The sequence below is a fragment of the Furipterus horrens genome, unplaced genomic scaffold (assembly GCF_987537825.1).
Source record: "Furipterus horrens unplaced genomic scaffold, mFurHor1.1.pri manual_scaffold_3, whole genome shotgun sequence".
NCBI lineage: Eukaryota > Metazoa > Chordata > Mammalia > Chiroptera > Furipteridae > Furipterus > Furipterus horrens.
Window position 1 is genome coordinate 91,868,690 of NW_028327173.1, and position 21,520 is coordinate 91,890,209.

General features: G+C 36.6%; 1 non-coding gene across 1 annotated transcript; it reads left to right on the plus strand.

Moving 5' to 3' along the window:
- The first annotated feature begins 20,931 nt into the window (after window positions 1-20,931).
- On the plus strand, window positions 20,932-21,094 carry LOC150015500 (U1 spliceosomal RNA). Its single transcript, XR_016510108.1, has one exon. It is a non-coding gene; the product is annotated as a U1 spliceosomal RNA (small nuclear RNA).
- The last annotated feature ends 426 nt before the right edge of the window (window positions 21,095-21,520 follow it).

Genomic DNA, 21,520 nt, shown 5'->3' on the forward strand with positions numbered 1-21,520 from the left:
TAAATGGTGCAAGACAATGGAATGAAAGGTCATGCTGGAGGACATATGCTTTTTCCTCAGGAATAATCTATGTACAAATGGCAAGTTACAGAAAGAGCACCATTTGCACTAGAAAAATAGCTACTTTTTCCATTTTCCTTTTTCCTAATCTTGTATGAAAAATAGTTATTTTACAACATAGGTATACTAGCTCATCGGTTTTAGAGTGGGGTCAAATTACTTATTAATATACACAATTAAAAAATTCCACTGTATATTCAAACTGTAACATTGAAACAAGAATTTAAAAGTTCTTATGTTTAAATGAATGTATTAATTTTATGTGTAAATTTGTCTTAATCTCTTTGGATATATGCTTTCAAATGGTGTTGTGGAACACACCAGGATTTCACTTAAAAAAATTCTGATCTAATTGGATATGCTCATAGAGAATTTTTTTTAAACTGTTGTTGGGAGGACAAGGAGGGGAAAATGAGAAAACTTGGAGTATTTTCTTCAAAATGTGGATCTCTGTTGCTGCATGTGTACTGGCTACGCTTTCTGAAGTGTGTTTCCAGCCAATTTCTGTCTGAGACATTGGATGGCTCAGGTTCTTCGAGGTGAGTTTTCTCATATGTATCAATAAAGGGGAAAAAGCAAACACTTCTCAGTTTGCAGATGACTTCACTAATAGATATCAAATGCTTTGCTGGTGCTAGATCATTTTCTTGTCACTTTACAACGTCTTATTTCAAAGTTTCAATTTCAATACCTATTACATTTCTTGGCAGTGTGTATTAATAACTAACACAGAATCTATATAATCAATAGTCTGGTATCAGCTATTGTGTAACGTATTATTCGCTGCTTTTACAGTATTGATAGAAAAGCTCTAGAAGGCAGTTTTAAATCTTTTGTTTGAATACCATTATGTCTGATGCCCATGAATTTCCAAATTCTAAAACAAAAGATAAATCTATAGTTTGAAGACTGAATTTTAGAGCTGGTGAATATGCTAGTTTCTTCATTTTGTTTTTTGCTTTTTGTGTGATGGAAATGAAATTTGCTCTAATTGAGGTAGATGCAAGAAATTAAGACTTCTGCCAGACAGCTCCTTCATTTTTTTCCCCCTTTCTTCTGTCCATCTATCCTTCTTTCCTACTGCCCGTCCTTTCTTCCTTTTATTTATTCCATGACACACAGGGAACACCTACTGTGGAGTACTTACTGTGACCAAACACTGTACAAGGCAAACTGAATAGAAACAGGAACATGTTAAACACAACACCAAATGAAGGATCCAGTCAAGTAAACAAGCTGTGGAATAATGAGAAGAATATGATGAGTAAAAGAAAGATCCCACAGGAGAAACATCTAGTCCAGGTTCCCTTGAGCTCTCTCCTTCTCAACCCTCAGCCCCCTTCTTACTTTTTGGGGAGTTCCAGAGACATTTGGTGCTTATATGCAAAATGAATTAAGAGAAGATAGAAATGTGAAACAGAAGTTAAGATATTTTTAGATTATTTTTCAAAGTTGGTAATTCATTTCTTTTCTAATAGAAATGTTTTAACAAGTGACATCTCAGCACTCTTCTTTTTTAATCTGCAAAGTGACATAATATAGGGGGTTCTGAAAGGGCATTTTCCAACTTTTCAAACAGATGATACATTTCTCAGCTGGTTTTTGATACCATGTCTACATATGCCCAGCAATTTTTGATTGAAATGTGTTAAAGCTTCTGAAAATTCTAAGATTGATTTCTATCTTCTTTTGAAGAAATAATTAATATAACTCAAGCTGAAGCACTTAGTTTGATAACAACTGAACCCATTTCACAACAAAAACTAGTCAATTGTGGTGCTAGAAAATTTTTGTACTGGTTGCTTTTTCTCTTTTATTTCTATGTCTAGATGAGAGTTGACCTTGGATAAAATCCATTTGAAAAATTCAACTGAGACAAAGTCAAAATACTGATATGAGTAAGTAGGCTTGGAAGCAATTGAAATTTATAAAACTAATGTTGGACAAAATGGAATAATAGAGAACATTATTGTAAAAGACACAGTCTTCAAAACTGATTTGAAAATAGTATGTCAATTTGTGATGTAATTTATCAAACAACGTTATGAGTACAAATTGAATATGTGAATATATGAACAAATCAAGGTAATGTAGGAATTCCCATTTTTTAAAGAAAAAAAAATTCTGTGTCCCTCACAGGGAGTTTAAATGATTGTATATTCTATTTAAGAGATATCTCAAAATGGCAAACAATTAAGATTATTCTAGATTATTCTCAACACTTTATAATTCATTTTAGATGAGGAAAAATTTAGTATAAACTTATTTATAATATGCAAAATTTAGTAACAATTAATGCTTAATAACAGAATATAATTAAAAGAATATCACAGCCTTGGCCAGAAGGCTCAACTGGTTGGAGCCCTTTGTAAACCAGAAAGTTATGAGTTCAGTTCCCAGTCAGGGCCCATACCTAAGTTGCAGGTTTGATCCCAGGTTGGGGCACCTATAGAAGGCAATCAATGGATGTTTCTCTCACATTAATGTTTCTCTCTCTCACTTCCCCCTTCCCTAAAATCAATAAACATAATCCTGGGTGAGGAGTTAAAAAAAAAAAAAAGAATATTTTATGTTAAATGGGATAGTAGAAAAATGCTCATAATAAAATGAGTAAGAAAATGATATTCAAAACGTCTTATATAGCTAAAACCAACTGTTTAAAATTGGTTCATTATAGTTTCATAATGCAACACAGTAATATAGTCACAGTTCAGTGATCATATATTTATTGTACCAAAATTATATAGAAAATTTCTACTTGTAAAACACAATAAAAGTGAATTATTCTCTATTTGTTTTTCTCGTGTTCTTGTTTTTGCAATGGTATTGCATGTATTTTAAAGAAGTTGTACTAGGTGTATTTAATAATAGTGCTCCCTGCTATGGACCAGAAATGGCCATACTCACTGAGTATGCAACATTCATTGCTAAGTTTGATACAAGGATAGATTTTAAGTTATATGTTTGTTCAGTGATTTGTTCATTGTAAATTATATCCAAATAAGACTAAGTCCTACTCTTTTCTCCTAGGCATGAGTGATATTTTGTAATTGCTTTCAGCTCTGTTGACACAAGACATTAAGTAAGGGTGTAGAAGGAAGCTCCAGTCCTGGGGCTTTAAAGGCAATAGGCCTGGAAAATGGTTCTGCACAAGACACTGGTAAACAGATGAAGAGCAGGTTGCTCCTTTTTTTTCCTTATGTGGTCAGCACATATCCTTAATGTGAATGGACTTGTACCTTGAAGTAGCAATAAAAATTTATACAAGTGAGAGACTGAGAAGGTAAGACTGACAATGCCTAAATATCATTATTTTTATTAAAGGAAGATGTAGATATTTCTCTAATATAAGTATTTTCAGTTAACTACATGATCTCTTACTCCCTTTGCACCCACTTTTAATCAATAAGTTACATTTTTCAAGTATGTTTTTAAGACTTTTAAATCACTTCATTTGTCAATATTAGAGTCACAATCTTAAAAAAATTAAATTTTTGTTATTAAGAAAACTGAATTACAACTTTTATTGTACAAAGTACCGATCCATTTCAGTTGAAGCCAGGTGAGTAGTATATAATAATAGAAAGCATTAGTGTACTTCCCAGATAGTAAAACTAAATGAAAAAATTAAATAGTAAAACATCTGGAAGAAAAATTTTTAAATATTTATCTAATCCTGCCTAGAGATTATAAATGTAAGTGGAGAAGTCCAAATAAAATTTTCAGTGTTTTTGGTTATATGTAAGACTTCCAAATGCAATAAATATAAAAATAAGCCCTGAGCAGTGTAGGTCAGATGGTTGCATGTTGTTTCAGAAAGCAAAAGGTCACCAGTTTGATGATCAGTCAGTGTACATGCCTGGGATGTGGCTTCAGTCCCTGGTCAGGACATGTAGAATAAACATCAATCCATGTTTATTTCACACATCAATGGTTCTCTCCATCTCTATTTTTTTCTTCCTTCACCTCCCTCTAAAAATAAATAAATAAAATATCTTTTAAAAAAGAAAAATAAATAAATACATAAATAAAATTATGAAGAAAGCTAAAAAGTGGAGAAAATATTTTTAAGTCATAAAAAGCAAATCATGTGTGCAAAATAGTGAGAAATAGACTAAATTTTATCACAGTAGGTAAAGAACACACATATTTACAAAATAAAATAAGTTGATAAAAGTAAAAAAATTAATACTAGTAAAATGTTTGTAAATTGATGTATTCTTTACTGACACTGCTGCATCCTATGAGATATGGTAGCACCCAGTGCTATGAGAGTTTAAAAAATGCAAATTCTTTTATACTTTCCTTTCTGGAAGGAGTTTTTACTGAAAGTTTAAAAGAGTGTACATCATTTCGTTCAGTAGTTTCAATTCTAGAGTACATGTCAAATATATGTGAAAACATAGACAAATATTTCAGTATAACCTTATTTATAATATACTGATGCAGCTTAAATGCCCAACAGTAAAACATGATTAAATAAAATATTATTTATTAAATAAGATAGTAGGAAAATTCACTTGATAAAATGTTAAATTTTAAAAAATTATACATTTTCACAATGGAACACTTCTTGAACATAAGAAGGAAGAAAATTTTACCCTTTGCAACAGCATGGCTGGACCTGGAGAACATTATGCTAAGTGAAATAAGCCAGTCAGAGAAAAACAAATACTATTTGCTTTCATTCATTTGTGGAATCTAATAAACTAACTGAAGTAACAGGCAAAATAAAGATTGATTCATATATAGAGAGCAGGCTGACAGCTCTCAGTGGGGGGGCATGGAGTGATCTAGAATAAAGAAGAGAGAGAAAGAACTAAAAAAAATCTATTTTATAACTTATTTAAAATTGGTTATATTCTCTCACTATATTTTTATGGTATGATCAAGGGTAATTTTTAATTTCCTCTTTGCTATTTTATATTTTTTCTATTTCTCTACATACATATTTACTGCTTTAATAATCAGTTATTAATAACTAATGCTATATTAACAAAGGATTCCAGCAAGAAAAAGGTATTGTAACAGAGGCTTAGTATGTCAAAGTAGGTTTATTTATAATTTCAGACTCACTTAACTCACATGTTTCTGACCACTGCAAATAGTAACTATAAAAGAAATTGCATATTTAACACAATGGAGTCATTAAAGCATGGAATTTGAAAATGACAGCAGTGCAGATATGAGATTCTATAATAATATATTGGTCAGAGTAGCTGGAATTGACCTCATCAACCATCTACATATGAAAAAGTGTCACAATATTGTCACTTACATGATATACAATTCAGAAATCATTGTGATTTATTGCTATGACAATAAATGTAGAAGATCTCTACAGGTTCGAGTTCTACACCTTAGCTTGTTTGGGCATGTTTCAGGCATGCATAAAAGAACGACGGAGTTTTTGTGTACACCCATAAGGTTTGTGGAGTCCTTCCTCTTTTTAAACAGCTGGCAAAAAAAAAAAAAAAAAAAAAAAAAAAGGCAGCCAAACGGCCCTCCTTTAAAAATAGTCATAGTCCTTCTTCACAGAAACCGTAATCCAATTTTCATGTTCAATAAATTTAGGGATACTAAACACAAAGGAAAAATCTGTAATCTTTCTTTCTTTCTTTTTTCCTCTCTTCCTTCCTTCCTCCTTCCCTCTTTTTCTCTTTCTAGTTATTCTGCATAAAACAAGAAGTCATAACACCTTTATATATTGTTTTAAATTTCAACTGTACCCTTTTCCTTTGGCAAACTTTAAAAAATATATTTTTAATCTATAGGTCTGTTTCTGTTCTGTTTTGTTTTGTTTTAGATTCCACATATAAGTGAAATTACATGGTATTTGGCTTTCTCTGTGTTTGGTGGTCTTTTTGTGGGTTCCTTACATGTTTTAGATATTAACTCTTTATTGAATTTATTATTTGCAAAATCTTCTTCCATTCAGTATGCTGTATTTTTTATTTGCTGGTTTTCTTCACTGTGCAAAATCTTTCAATATGATATAGTGTCAATTTTTAATTTTCATTTTTTTTATTTTATTGACCTTTCCTGAGGAAATATATACAAACAGATATTGCTAAGACTAATGTCAAAAATTATGCTGTTGCCTAGTTCAGTTGGTTAGAAGGTTGTTTTAATAAGCCAAAGTTGTTAGTTTAATCCTTGGTGAAGGCACATCAACCAATGAATGCATAAATAAACACAACAACAAATTGATTTCATGATCATATCAATAGATGCAGAAAAAGCATTTGATAAAGTACAACACCCATTTATGATAAAAACTCTCAGCAAAATGGGAATAGAGGGAGCATACCTCAACATAATAAAGGTCATATATGAGAAACCTGAAGCCAACATCATACTCAATGGGCAAAAACTGAGAGCATTCCCCCTGAGATCAGGAACAAGACAAGGATGTCCACTCTCTCCACTCCTATTCAACATAGTGTTGGAAGCTCTAGCCACAGCAATCAGACAAGAAAAAGAAATAAAAGGCATCCAAATTGGAAAAGAGGAAGTAAAACTGTCATTATTTGCAGATGACATGATAGTGTACATAGAAAACCCTATAGACTCCACAAAAAAACTACTCGACCTAATAAGTGAATTCAGCAAAATAGCAGGATACAAAGTCAATATTAAGAAATCGAAGGCATTTTTATACACCAACAATAAAAACTCAGAGATAGAAACTGAAAGAAAAATCCCATTTACCATAGCAACAAGAAAAATAAAATACCTAGGAATAAACTTAACCAAGGAGGTAAAAGACCTGTACTCAGAAAACTACATAACACTGAAGAAAGAAATTAAAGAAGATACAAATAAATGGAAGCATATACCATGCTCATGGGTGGGAAGAATCAACATCATTAAAATGTCCATACAACCCAAAGCAATTTACAGATTTAATGCAATCCCTATTAAAACACCAGCAACGTATTTCACAGACCTAGAACAAATACTTCAAAAATGTATATGGAACCAAAAAAAGAGCCTGAATAGCCACAGCAATTTTGAGGAAGAAGAACACAGTAGGAGGAATCACAATACCTGATATCAAACTATACTACAAGGCCGCGGTAATCAAAACAGTCTGGTACTGGCATAAAAACAGACATATAGATCAATGGAACAGAATTGAGAGCCCAGAAATAAACCCAGGTTCATATGGTCAGCTAATATTTGACAAAGGGGGAAAGAACATCAAATAGAGTGAAAAGAGCCTCTTCAACAAATGGTGTTGGGAGAACTGGACAGGGACATGCAAAAAAATGAAACTAGACCATCAATTTACACCATACAACAGAATAAACTCAAAATGGATCAAAGACTTAAATGTAAGCCGTGATACCATAAAAGTCCTAGAGGAAAAAATAGGCAGGAAAATTTCAGATATCCTACGTAACATTTTAACTGATATTCCTCCTAAGGCAAGGGAAATAAAGGAAAGAATAAACAAATGGGACATCATCAAACTAAAAAGATTCTGCTCAGCTAAAGAAAACATCAGCAAGATGAAAAGGAAACCAACCATATGGGAAAATATATTCACCAATGGCATCTCAGACAAGGGATTGATTTCCAAAATATATAAAGAACTCATACGACTCAACACCAAGAAGACAGACAACCCAATTAAAAAATGGGCAAAGGACCTGAACAAACACTTCTCCAAAGAGGACATACAGAGGGTCCATAGACATATGAAAGAATACTCAACATCACTAGCCATCAGAGAGATGCAAATAAAAACCACAATGAGATACCACCTCACACCAGTCAGAATGGCCATCATCAAAAAATTAACAAACAATTTGTGCTGGAGAGGATGCGGAGAAATGGGAACCCTGGTGCATTGCTGGTGGGAATGCAGACTGGTGCAGCCACTATGGAAAAGAGTTTGGAATTTCCTCAAAAAACTAAAAATGGAACTGCCTTTTGAACCAGCAATTCCACTGCTAGGATTATATCTGAAAAATCCTGAAAAAACAATTCAAAAGAACCTATGCACTCCAATGTTCATAGCAGCACTATTTATAATAGCCAAGTGCTGGAAACAACCTAAGTGCCCATTTGTAGATGAGTGGATCAAAAAACTCTGGTACATTTACACAATGGAGTACTATGTAGCAGAAAGAAAGAAGGAATTTCTACCATTTGCAACAACATGGATGGAACTAGAGAGAATTATACTTAGTGAAATAAACCAGGCAATGAAAGAAAAATACCTTATGCTGTCACCTATTACAGGAAACTAATGAACAACACAAATAAATGAGCAAAATTAAACCAGAGGTATGTAAGCAAGGAGTAGACTAACAGTAACAAGGGAGGAGGTGGGAGGGAGAGAAGGGGGTAAGAAGGGGAAGGGTCTAGTCAAAGAACATGTATAAATGACCCATGGACATGGACAACTGAGTGGGGACTGAATGTGGGGGAAGGGAGGGGCAGGGTGCAGGGAAGCAAGAGGGGGGAAAAAGTGAGACAACTGTAATGGAAAAACAAACAAAAATTTTTTTTAGTGGGGGAAAATGAAAATATGAAGAATGGAAATGCCAGTTCAGTGAATATTAGGAGAAAGATTTTCCTTCACGTTGTATATTTTTCTCCCTATCTGATCCCTCCAGAGTTTGGCATTCTAAACAAGTAAGTAATGACATAAGTTTCTTTGCATAAAACTAATAAGACCAGTTGTTAATACAGGTTCCTTTTTTTCTCTTTTCTTTTGACTAAGTCCTTGACTGGAATGTCAAGCTAAAGGAGACATACTTGGGCTCAGGTTGTTACCAAAAAGCCCTGAGGAACTGGGAATGACTTTCAAAGGTAATGAAACCCCGCAAGATAAAAGACCTGGTACCATGGTTGGTTGTGCGGTCCACAGCAATCTTTCCAGGGAAGGAATGAAAGTTGTTTTCCTGAAAGATGGCTAGAAGGGACCTTAAGGCACAATGAAAAACCAGAAAGACTTGGAAAGGACAGGTGCGTACAGGCAAGGCTGAATGCTAGGTATGTGGCTCTGCTTCTGTGCCCTGAAGAGCAGACTGAGGGTCACTCTAAATGTTCCTTGGGTAAGTTCCAGCAAAGCAGAACTAAAGATCATAAGTGATCTTTTGCTGTTCTTGTTGTGTTTATGCAAATGAACAGGATAAATTAAAAATGGACTTAATGCAGTCCCTTTAATGAAAAGGAGGCTAATATTAGGGCGAAAAATCATTATTCAAGAAAAATCACAATGATCAGTAGTAGACTATAAAGTAGTGCAGCTAACTGTCTTAAAAGTTTCTTCTCATTTAAAATATGGTTTCACTTGAAAATTAAACCATGTCTGTGATATCATCAAAGATATTTAAGTTGCAGGCAAGTAGAATGTCAAATGCCTTGCAACTGGATGTCTTCCCAATAAGACAGTCTTACAGATTTAGAGACTTGTTTGTGGGTTATGTTACATAAATTAACATGTGTTTTCTGTTTTCAAAGGACATAAGCCTATGACCACATTACCTGAGTGATTGTCTGTACGTATAAGCCTTACTTAATCCTCTCTGCTGCACTGCCTCCTGAGACTCAACGGTTTGGCTGAACTAAATGGCTGGGTTGGTGAAGAATGGGGTGGTCTGTGGGCTTCACTTTAAAACTGGTTTCTCTTTTCTATCTTAATGGCTTGGACAGAAAAGACCCAGAGGTCTGAGAGGTGGGAAACCTAAACTATTTCCCTCAACACAAACTAAGTATAATGGGCAAAAGGGTTTTGGACAGGTGAGATGTGTCTGGCACACCTTCCTCCAAAGAAGCCCTTTTTTTCTTTTTTTTTCCCCTAATGTGAAACATTGAAAAATTAACCCCTGCCTTTTGTCATCTAGTAGTTATGGATTGAATGATGTCTTTTAACCCTTTTTGCCAAATCTGTTGCCCCCAGAACACAACAAGGTTGCCAGCCTGTTAAACCAAGCATGCCGTTGTCCGGAGACAGGCAACTGACCAGGAGTCTGCACGATCCTTCCCCATGTGGGAAGGCCACCCTCCCCTCCACACCCCCACTATTAATAGGGATTTCTGGACCCAAGTGTAGGTATGACGACGACCATGTCCAGCTTGAAGCAGCTAGAGGAGCTTGAGACCTTTGCCCATTGTCCTTTATAAGATTACAAAGGGTCTTAATATCTGAGAGGGAGGGATAGTTATTTTTATTGTTAAAATAATTAATTAATCACCTATTTACAAAAAAAGAGAGAGAGAGAGAAGAAGAAGAAGAAGAATATATGAAAGGGTGAAGTGGGAAAGCTTGTATGTACAAACCATGGGTATGGACTTGGGGGGGGGATTGCTGGGGGAGGGAGATGCTGGGTGGAGAGGAGTAAAGGGGAGAAAATTGGAACTATTGTAACAATATAATCAATAAAATACATTAAAAATTGATTTATTCTCTCTCTCTCCCTTCTTCTCTCTTTCTAAAATGAATAAATGTATATAAATTAAAAGATATATCTGCCTCTATTTTTTCCAAAAGTTTTATGGTTTTAGGTTCTTACATTTAAGTCTTTATATTTTGAACTTATTTTTGTATATGGTGTAAGAAAGTCATTCAACTTCATTTTTTTGCCTCGATTGGTTTAGTTTTCCCAACACCACATATTGAAGAGGCTGTCTTTACCCTACTGTATATCCTTGCCTCCATTCTGCAGATTATGGCTTGTTCTTTTAGCACAAAGAAGACCCTTTAACATTTCTTGTAAAGTTGGATTAATGATGATGAACTTCTTTAGTTTTTGTTTGTCCAGGAAACTCGTTGTCTTTATTTCAATTCTGAGTAATACCCTTGCTAGGTAAATTATCCTAGGTTGTAGTTTTCTTTCCAGAAACACTTTAAAGATGTCCTGTCACTCCCTTCTGGCCTACAGAGCTCCTGTCAAGAAATCAACAAATAGATATATGGTGTTCCCTTTGAATATAACTAGTTGTTTTCCTCTTGCTGCCTTCAAAATTGTGTTTTTATCTTTAATTTTTATCATTTTAACTACAATATGTCTAGATGTAGGTCTCTTTGGGTTCATCTTTTTTTTACTCTCTGTGCTTCCTGGACCTGGATGTATGATTTCTTTTCCAGATTAGGAGTTTTCAGCCATTATTTCTTTTAAAAGTTCTGTTCCTTTCTCTTTCTTCTTTTTCTGGCATCCCTATAATATGAATGTTTGCACAATTGATGTTGTCTCAGACCTTCTTAAACTTTTATTTTCTTCTTTTTGATGTTCTAATTGGTTGATTTGCACCAACTACTCTCTCTCTCTTTCATGTCACTGTGCCATTCTTTTGTATTAGCTAATAAGATGTTCATTCTTTCTAGTGTTCTTTTTAAGTATATTTTATTGATTATGTTGTTACAGTAGTTTCAATTTTTTTTCCCTTTGCTCTCCTCCACCCAGTATCCTCCTTCCCTCCAACAATCCCACCCGCCTTAGTTCATGTTCATGAGTCATGCATATAAGTTCTTTGGTTTCACCCTTTCCTATATCATTCTTAACATCCCCCTGTCTATTTTGTACTAACCGATTACGCTTCTTAATCCCAGCACCATATCCCCATTTCTCCCCCACCTCCCCCCCCAGCTGATAACCCTCCAAATGATCCCCATACCTCTGATTCTGTTCCTATTCTGGTTTGCTTCATTGGATTTTGTTTTTATTTTTTAGATTCAGTTTTTGATAGTTGTGAGTTTGTTGTCATTTTAGTGTTCATAGTTTTGATCTTTTTTTCTTAAGTAAGTCCCTTTGACATTTCATATAATAATGGCTTGGTGATGATGAGCTCCTTTAGCTTTACCTTGTCTGGGAAGCACTTCATCTGCCCTTCGATTCAAAATGATAGCCTTACTGGATAGAGTAATCCTGGTTGCAAGTTGCCTTTCATCATATTGAATACTGCTCGCCAGTCCCTTCTTGCTTGCAAAGTGTCCTCTGAGAAATAAGCTGATAGTCCTTTAGGCACCCCTCTGTACCAACTCTTTGCCCCTCTCTTGCTGCCCCCAGGACTTTATCTTTATCTTTCATCTTTCGCATCTCAATCATGATGCTTCCTGGTGTGGTCCCCTCTGGCTCTAGCTCGCCCAGGACCCTCTGTGCTTCCCGGACCTGTATGTCCATCTTTTTCGCAAAATTTGGGAAGTTTTCCTCATTTTTTTCAATTCTTGCTTCCTCATTCTGCACTGGTTGACTGTTTTTTTCTTCCTTATATTCCAAATCATTGATTTGAACCCCAGTTTTCTTCCCTTCACCATTGGTTTTGTGTGGATTTTCCTTTGTTTCACTTAGCATAGCCTTCACTTCTTCTCTTATGCATCTGCCATACTCAAGCATATCTATCAAGCCTGTGAGCATCTTTATCACCAGTGTTTTGAATTCTTCATCTGTTAGGTTGGCTATCTCCTTGTTGCTTAATTCTACCACTGGAACCTTGATTTGTTCCATTTTTGGGGCCATACTTCTCTGTCTCCTCATTCTGACAGGCTCCTGTGTTTGTTTGCCTCTGCATCCCAGGTAGACCTTGTCACTCCTGTTACGTTGTAAGGGGCGGAGCCTTAGGGAATCATCAGTACAGGGCGACTTGTTTCACCATGTTATGGCACTGTATGTGGGGAAGGGGTCTGAGAGGGAACAATGCCGTCTTTCCAGCACTCGTCCCTTTTCCAGGCACTTCTCCCACTTCTCTATGGGACTGGTGCCTCTCTAGCTGCTGCCTTGGTTGTTGCTCCCAGAGTGGTTGGGTCTGCGGACATTCTGGGACTGTGGGGGCTCTTTAAACAAACAGACTCTGATGAAAGACTGGCAGTTTTAGCCTCCACCCCAACCCCCACTGGTCTGCACAGTCAGAAACAATGAGGCTTGATTTTCCCCAGTGCTGGGACCATGAGCTGCGTGGTCTGGTGAGGATCAGGAAATGCTCCCCAAGTGTCCCTCTTGACTTTTTAAAATGTGCGATTCAGCCTGCCACTGCTGCCTCTGATACTGCCACCACACCGCATCCTCTCTGCCTCGGCTCTGCCCCTCCTACCTGTCTGGATGAGTATTTCTTCTTTATATCTTTGTTTGCTGGACTTCCATGCAGTTTGATTTTCTGGAACTTCTGGTTGTTTCTGGTTTCGAGGTAGTTGTATTTATTCTTAGTTGTGGAGGGAGATGTAGGGTGCCTGTCTACACCTCCATCTTGGCTGTATTTTTTTATTTATTTAAGTTATGTTATATTCTTTAGCTCTGCTTGGCTCTTTATTATTCTTTTTCTTAGTTGAAGTCCTTTCTAAATTTCTCTATTTTAATCTCAAGTTTGGTGAGCATCCTTATGACTGTTTCTTTAAATTCTTTATTATGCAAATTTCTTATCTCCATTTCCTTAGGGATTTTTCCTCTGGGGCTTTTTCTTATGCCTTTATTTCAGATATATTCTTCTGTCTTTTTTTTTTTTTCACTGTGTGGTTGCCTCTCACTTGCGCCCCCAACTGGGGACCTGACGTGCAACCTAGTAATGTGCCCTGACTGAGAATCGAACCAGTGACACTTGGCTCGCAGGCCAATGCTCAATCCACTGAGCTAGCAGCCAGGGCTTTGTCTTTTTATTTTGTTTGATTTTCTAAGCTTGTTTATTTAAATTATACAAAATAGCTATCTCTTCCAGTCTTGAAAAAGTAACTTCATAATGGAACAACTTCTGTGTGGATGTGTGTGCTGCATAGGTTTGTCAGGATGGTCCAGCTAAGTGAGTGCCTACAGTATCCTTTCATGGTGGTCTGCTGAGCTGGAACAACTCCAGACAGGAAGACCAGGTGAGTTCAGTAATGCCCCATTGATCCTGCTTCTTCTCTTTGGAGATTAAGTGGATTCAGGCAATGTGTCTGGGTATGGGCTGCAGTGACCTTGCAGATAGGCCCGAGCAGCTGGATAGGACTTCTGCTCATCCTACTGAGGTGGATGGGGACATAAACACTGGTACTCACTAGCTCCTCTGATACTGGAGAATTCCTGCAGTTCCTAGATTGTTACCATGACTTTTTAGCCTTCTCTATGTGGTGTCTCTCTTGTTTGTTTTACAGAAAGTCTTGTGTATAAGCATATTCTGTGGAGGCTGTGTACGCCAAGTAGTTTTATCAGGCAAGTGCTTACAACACCTGGGGCCCTGGCCCACTGGCTTGCAGCAGCTCTGGGCGTGGGGGCTGGATCATGAGTTTATGCCCTGTTGAAACTGCTTAAACCCTTTGTTCAGAGCCAAAATGAGTTCTGGGTAGGGTGACTGGAAATGCCCTGCTGTGATACAGGTAATCCAAAGCACCCAAACCCAGCTCCCTCCCACCTTGTCAAAATAGAACATAAACAATGGACTTCTCATTTGTTGTTCAGAAGCTGGTCAATCAGCCCTCGGTTGACTCTCACAAATAATTATTTTCTATATGGTTCTATATTTAGTGTGCTCATGGGAAGGTATGAGCTGAGCATCCGTCTACACTGCTGCCATCATGTAACTCCAGAGAAATTAATTTAAAAGAAAAACAAGGAAGAAACCAAGTAAAAAGAAACACAACTACCATCACCATCTCCTTTATTTCTACCCTCCTACAACAATTGATTCTTCTCTGGCATTTGGCTCCAGGCTTGGTAATCACAGCACTCAATGATGAATGGATGAGAGAGTGATGGGGTTCAAACAATGAATTTTTATTTTCCTTGTTAAAAATGAGTAAACAGAGATTTCTGGGTTTGCATTCTCACTTGGGAAAAACCATTTGGTTTTCTGTGCCATTTTTTATATGAGAATAAAAGTCAAAATACTTGCCATATGTAAACTGTTCAGGACTGCCTCTAAAAACCTATTAAATTTATGATAATTGTACCTGTTTTGAAAAACAAAAAACAGAAACAAGTAAATCTTAGGCTTGCCAGTTTTTTTCATTTTATAGTTATTTACATCAATATGAATGGTGCACTCAAGGAATCACAAAAGCTATCAGCCTTCCAAAGATGACTGGAAAATTGCACATGGAGTCCAACATATGAAAAATACCACAACAAAAGGAAGAAAAGAAAGAGGTTATTAAATTTACAAAAACTCTAATACTGATCGCTCCTTGCACTTTCCCTCCCTTCTCTCCACTCTACCTGTCCTCTGTCTATTGTATATATGCAGATTCATTTTTAAAGGATTACTACAAAGTTTCCATAAATGTTCTTCAATAGGCGTGGGACTCATAAAATTATCTGAATCATTGTTGATTATCTAATACTCTAGTTTTAGAGTTCTTTAAAAATATAATTTTAACAGCCTTAACCTTTACTTAATATCATTATGCTAAGTGAAATGAAGCAGTCAGAGAAAGATAAGTACCATATAATTTTACTCATGTGTGGAATCTAATGAACAAAATTAACTTACAAACAAAATAGAAACAGGCAAGGGGAGGATGTAGGGGGCACTTAGTGAAAAAAGTGAAGAGATGAAGCAAAAAGAAAAAAAATCCTAGACACAGACAACAGTATGGTGATTACCAGAGTGAAAGGGGGTGGGGGGAGGAAGAAGAGGGTATGGGGGGCAGAAACAGTGATGGAAGGAGACTCGACTTGAGTGGTGAACACACAATATAATATCGTCGTCGGCAGCCGTCCGTCTCGAGAGACGATGGTGTAGCTTCTTAAGAGTCTATCAGCACCGTCGAGAATGGCTGTGCAGTCCGACTCGGGACTGACACGGTATCTGTCTCCTCCCGTGTTGAATCGACATCTTGCGATGACGCTGGAGTGTCCTCTCCAGTGAAGCTGAAGCTACAGAGCCTGGGCAGGATGATATGGAGGGTCTGCTGTTGCCCATGCAGCAGACCCCCCCTCTCTTCGCAGCTGAAGGGCCCAAGGGAAAGACGGAGTCAATACAGCTTGGCTTCAGGTGCGCCGCAGGAGTTGCCGGTGTTGACTACAACGTCGAACTGCCTTAGGGACTCCGGCTCCGGATTTTCTGTCGGGGTTTACTCCCTTAGCCTTTCCCCTGAAGAGGTATGCCGCAAGGCAGCGGAGGTTTTTTGGAGTCAGAGTTTTCCTTCTCTGATGTGCCCTGACTGGAAGATCGAACCAGCGACACTTAGCTCGCAGGCCGACGCTCAATCCACTGAGCCAAACCAGCCAGGAAACTATTTATGGTAAGCCTTTGATTAACATTCAGAGTTCTGAAATTTTAAGTTTGATCATTTTTGCCAGAACTGACATCCCAGGATATTAATTTTCAAAGCACCTATCGATAGCAGGTTATATATTGATTATGTATTTACATATAATTCTTAATATAAGTTTATAAAATCCTGTATTTTACAATTTACAGGAAATAAGTTTGTATTTGATGTGGTTCAAACTCATTTAGATGGTCAAAATTATCTATGATTTCTGTGACCCATAGATTTTTATGACTAAAAAAGTTTCCCATAATCCTAAAGTTAAAAATTATATTTTGTTCATGATTTATTTATTTTTGCATTTAACTATGGTACATCTTAAATGTAAGTGTTGTGAATTTATACCATATATATATATGTATATATATTTATCTTCACATGTATATATGTACATAGACAAAAACACAAAAACTAATAATAAAGCATCTATTAATCAATATTTATTATATTAGTTTTAATTCCCCTTTTATTTTGAGATGCCATCTTTGTTTTCTAATATCAGACCCTCTTATGAGCTATCCTGTCATCTAATTATGTATAGTTTCAAGTTCCTTATTTTATAACTTTTGCTTTAATGAGTGTCTAACTTTTATATATGATGATCAAAAACTTGGATTTACTTCTATTAATTTAGAAAGCAGTATATGAAACCTGCAAAAATGATTTCATTTGAAAACATGATCTCAAATCTTGTATTTTAAAGTACCTATATCGTCGTCGTCGTCGTCGTCGTCGTCGTCGTCGGCAGCCATCCGTCTCGAGAGACGATGGTGTAGCTTCTTAAGAGTCTATCTGCACCGCCGAGAATGGCTGTGCAGTCCAACTCGGGACTGACAGTGTCTCCTCCCATGTTGAATCGACATCTTGCGATGACGCTGGAGTGTCCTCTCCAGTGAAGCTGAAGCTACAGAGCCTGGGCAGGGTGATATGGAGGGTCTGCTGTTGCCCATGCAGCAGACCCCCCCTCTCTCTTCGCAGCTGAAGGGTCCAAGGGAAAGACGGAGTCAATACAGCTTGGCTTCAGGTGTGCTGCAGGAGTTGCCGGTGTTGACTACAACGTCGAACTGCCTTAGGGACTCCGGCTCCGGATTTTCTGTCGGGGTTTACTCCCTTAGCCTTTCCCCTGAAGAGGTATGCCGCAAGGCAGCGGAAGTTTTTTGGAGTCAGAGTTTTCCTTCTCTGATGTGCCCTAACTGGAAGATCGAACCAGCGACACTTAGCTCGCAGGCCGACGCTCAATCCACTGAGCCAAACCAGCCAGGGTACAAAGTACCTATATATATAACTTAAAATTAATAAATGTTCCAGAAAACTTGATTTGACATCATAGGCAGTATAAAAATGGTGCTATTTGTGAAATAGTTATTGTGATTTATTAGAAATACCAAGGCTTTGGAACCTTACTAACATTAGTAAATATAATATAATCATGATATATTATAGAATTGTACATCTGCAACCTATATCATTCTATTAACCAGACACCCCAATAAATTCACTATAAAAGAAAAAAAAAAACAAAACCCTACACTAATACCCATACCTTAAATTTTTGTCATTTTATGAAGGTATTTCTACTCTATTATGGCTAATTCTGAAATTCTCATCTCTGACCATAAACTGTTATCTCTCTAATGTTTCCACATTATCACATTCACTGAAGCTTTCTATGTCACTCCTTTCAACTCTCCCACATACTCCATGACCCTTCTTTATAGGTCCCCTTTCAAAATAACTTATTTTCCCATACTTAATCTAGATAATTGATATTTCCTATCAATTATCTCAGTGTTCTATCATCTTACTTCCTTTAAGTTTGTATAGAGAAGAAAGGTGCAAGTTATTGGTCAGAATCTGGAAGTTTTGGAAGGGGTTTTAAATCCTGATAATGGTGTGAGGAGGAACCAGATGAATGAGTTCAAACTGCAGACAAGGAAGCAGACAGAAAAGGTCAGAAACTTACTCCTTTGGTTGCCTGTCATTGGAGTGGTGGGAACTGAGGGGTTAAATGTATTAGGCTCAATTGGACATCCAGTGACTATGTAGAAGAAAGTACATTACTCATTCATTGATTTCCTCACTATTCCAAGCTTCCTAAATTTAGATATACTAGCAGGAATTTTTTTTTTTTCTAGCCCGTTATTCACATTTATTCATTTTTGTTGAATATTTCCTACTGGAACTCTTTAAAACATATTTTGCTTCACTAAAACACTCACTTTATTTTTTTTCCTGACACCATTGTCTCCTACTTCAATGAGAAGATAAAAGCCACAAGACAGAAACTGGTAATGCACTCTTCCTCAATAATCCCTTTCTGTCTTTGAAGAAGGGTTTCTGTGGACTACTGATCTTGCTATTGGTTCTCATCTTTTGGAAGTTATTTCTTCCACTATTTTGGATATAACCCCAGTCCTTTCCTTTCTAAAGGAAACATTCTTACTATGTATAAAGTATTGGTTTACTTTTGCCCTCTTGCTATCTCCAGAGCCAATACACAGTAGAGGTTCAGTAAATAACTGTTCACTAACAATAGGGTATTTTCTAGAACTTGGTTTGCAAGGTAGAAACAGTGTATTAAGACCCCATGTCAATTTTTCTTTTAAGAAGGTCCATCCATGCTATTCCCCTCCTGGAGGGCCTTTTTATTTTTTTTATCTGAAGGGGATAAGAAGAAATATTGGTTCAACCTCTTCAATTTCTCTTTAAAAGATTTTCTCACACCTGGATATATCTTTAGAACTTAGAAGTCAAAAGTCATTATCTTCATACTTCAGTTCTGTTGTAACCACTCCCCTCAGAATGAACTATGTACTTTCATTACATGTGAGTGAAGAATACATGGGAACACTGTGCTATTCTAAAATTAAATATTTGTTAAAAAAATAATAGGATAGCACTAGGTCATAAGGCAGTTCCAGTTTTACTTTTCTGAGGAAGCTCCAAACTGTTTTTCACAGTGGCTGCACCAATCTGCAATCCTATCAACAGTGTATGAGGGTTCACTTTCCTCCACATATTTGTCAGCATTTGTTATTTTTTGATATATTCATGATGGCCATTTTGACAGGTGTGAATGAAATCTTGTTACTGTTTTAATTTGCATTTCTCTGATGACTAATGATGTTGTACATCTTTTTATATGTCTTTTGGCCATCTGTATTTCTAGGCTATAAAAAAGAATGAATCTTACCATTTGTAACAGCATGGATGGACCCAAAATGTATTATGCTAAGTAAAATAAGTCAGACATAGTATACAAATGCCATATTATTTCACTTGTCGTCGGTCGTCGTCGTCGTCGTCGGCAGCCGTCCGTCTCGAGAGACGATGGTGTAGCTTCTTAAGAGTCTATCTGCACCGCCAAGAATGGCTGTGCAGTCCAACTCGGGAGTGACACGGTATCTGTCTCCTCCCGTGTTGAATCGACATCTTGTGATGACACTGGAGTGTCCTCTCCAGTGAAGCTGAAGCTACAGAGCCTGGGCAGGGTGATATGGAGGGTCTGCTGGAAAGAACAAAATAGACAAAATAGGAAAAAAAACTCATAGATACAAGGAACATACTCATGGTTGCCAGAAGGGCAGTGAGTTAGCAGGCCGAGTAAAAAAGGTAAAAGGATTAAGAACTAAAAATTTGTATTACAAAATAGTCACAGGGATGTAAAGTACAATAGAGGAAATAAAGTCTATAATATTATAATTACTATGTATAATGCCAGGTTAGTACTTGAAATATCTGGGGAACTATTTTGTAAAGTATATAATTGTCTAACCACAATGCTGTGCACCCGGAATTGATGAAAATAATATTAAATGTTACTGTAATTGACAAATAATATGTAAAAATTAAATTTAAAAAATTTAAATTTATGATTTGGATAAAATAGATTTCTAGGTAATATAAATAAAAAGATTGCTGATATAAACAACAAATATGTTGCTCAAAAATTACAAAATAAAAAGTGTACAGAAAATGAAATAATCAATTTAAAAAAATTTTTAAATTGGCAGCACTTATACTTCTGAAGTTGTTTAAGCTTCAAGGTACATTAAGGTTATTGGGGCAATCTGTATGTGTATGTAAAGATATTATTAATATAAAAATAAATATAGCCATAATAAGTATAGTAAATATACTCAAGGGGTGAAAATAGCTATATAACTGTTATACTGTTATTTCCTTAGTATTTTCTCATGAATACTACATTATCACTTTTTTTACATTATAATCTTAAACATTGACTTAATAATTTATCCTATAAATAAACAATACCATCAATTTTTCAGTAGTTATGTTGTCCATTTAAAAATAATTTTAATAAATTTATAATAATTATAATTGCCCATTAATGACATTTTATTACCTTAAAAGCAAGAAGTTGAAAACTTATTTGAAAAAATAATGAAACTTCCCTAATTTAGAGAAGAAAATAGATATACAAGCCCAGGAAGCACAGAGACTCCCAAACGAGTTGGAACCAAAGAACACCACATCAAGACGTATCATAATTAAAATACAAAAGACTAAAGATAAAGAGAGAACCTTAAAAACAGCAAGGAAAGAGTTACCTACAAAGGAGTTCCCATAAGACTATCAGCTGATTTCTCAAAAGAAACTTTGAAGGCAAGAAGGCTCTGGCAAGAAGTATTTTAACTGATGAAAAGTAAGGACCCGTACTTCCCTGGCAGGGAGATACCATAATCATGAAGGTGTTTTTCCCAGGGTGAGACTCCCCTATTGCACTTTGTGTGTGCTGACCCCTGCGATTTCCCCAAATATGAGAAACTTGACAGTATAATTTTGGTAGTGAAAAATTTGTTTGTACTCTCCTCTTTCCCTGGCTGGTTTGGCTCAGTGGATTGAGCGTCGGCCTGCGAGCTAAGTGTCGCTGGTTCGATCTTCCAGTCAGGGCACATCAGAGAAGGAAAACTCTGATTCCAAAAAACCTCCGCTGCCTTGCGGCATACCTCTTCAGGGGAAAGGCTAAGGGAGTAAACCCTGACAGAAAATCCGGAGCCGGAGTCCCTAAGGCAGTTTGACGTTGTAGTCAACACCGGCAACTCCTGCGGCGCACCTGAAGCCAAGCTGTATTGACTCCGTCTTTCCCTTGGACCCTTCAGCTGCGAAGAGAGGGGGGGTCTGCTGCATGGGCAACAGCAGACCCTCCATATCACCCTGCCCAGGCTCTGTAGCTTCAGCTTCACTGGAGAGGACACTCCAGCGTCATCACAAGATGTCAATTCAACACGGGAGGAGACAGAT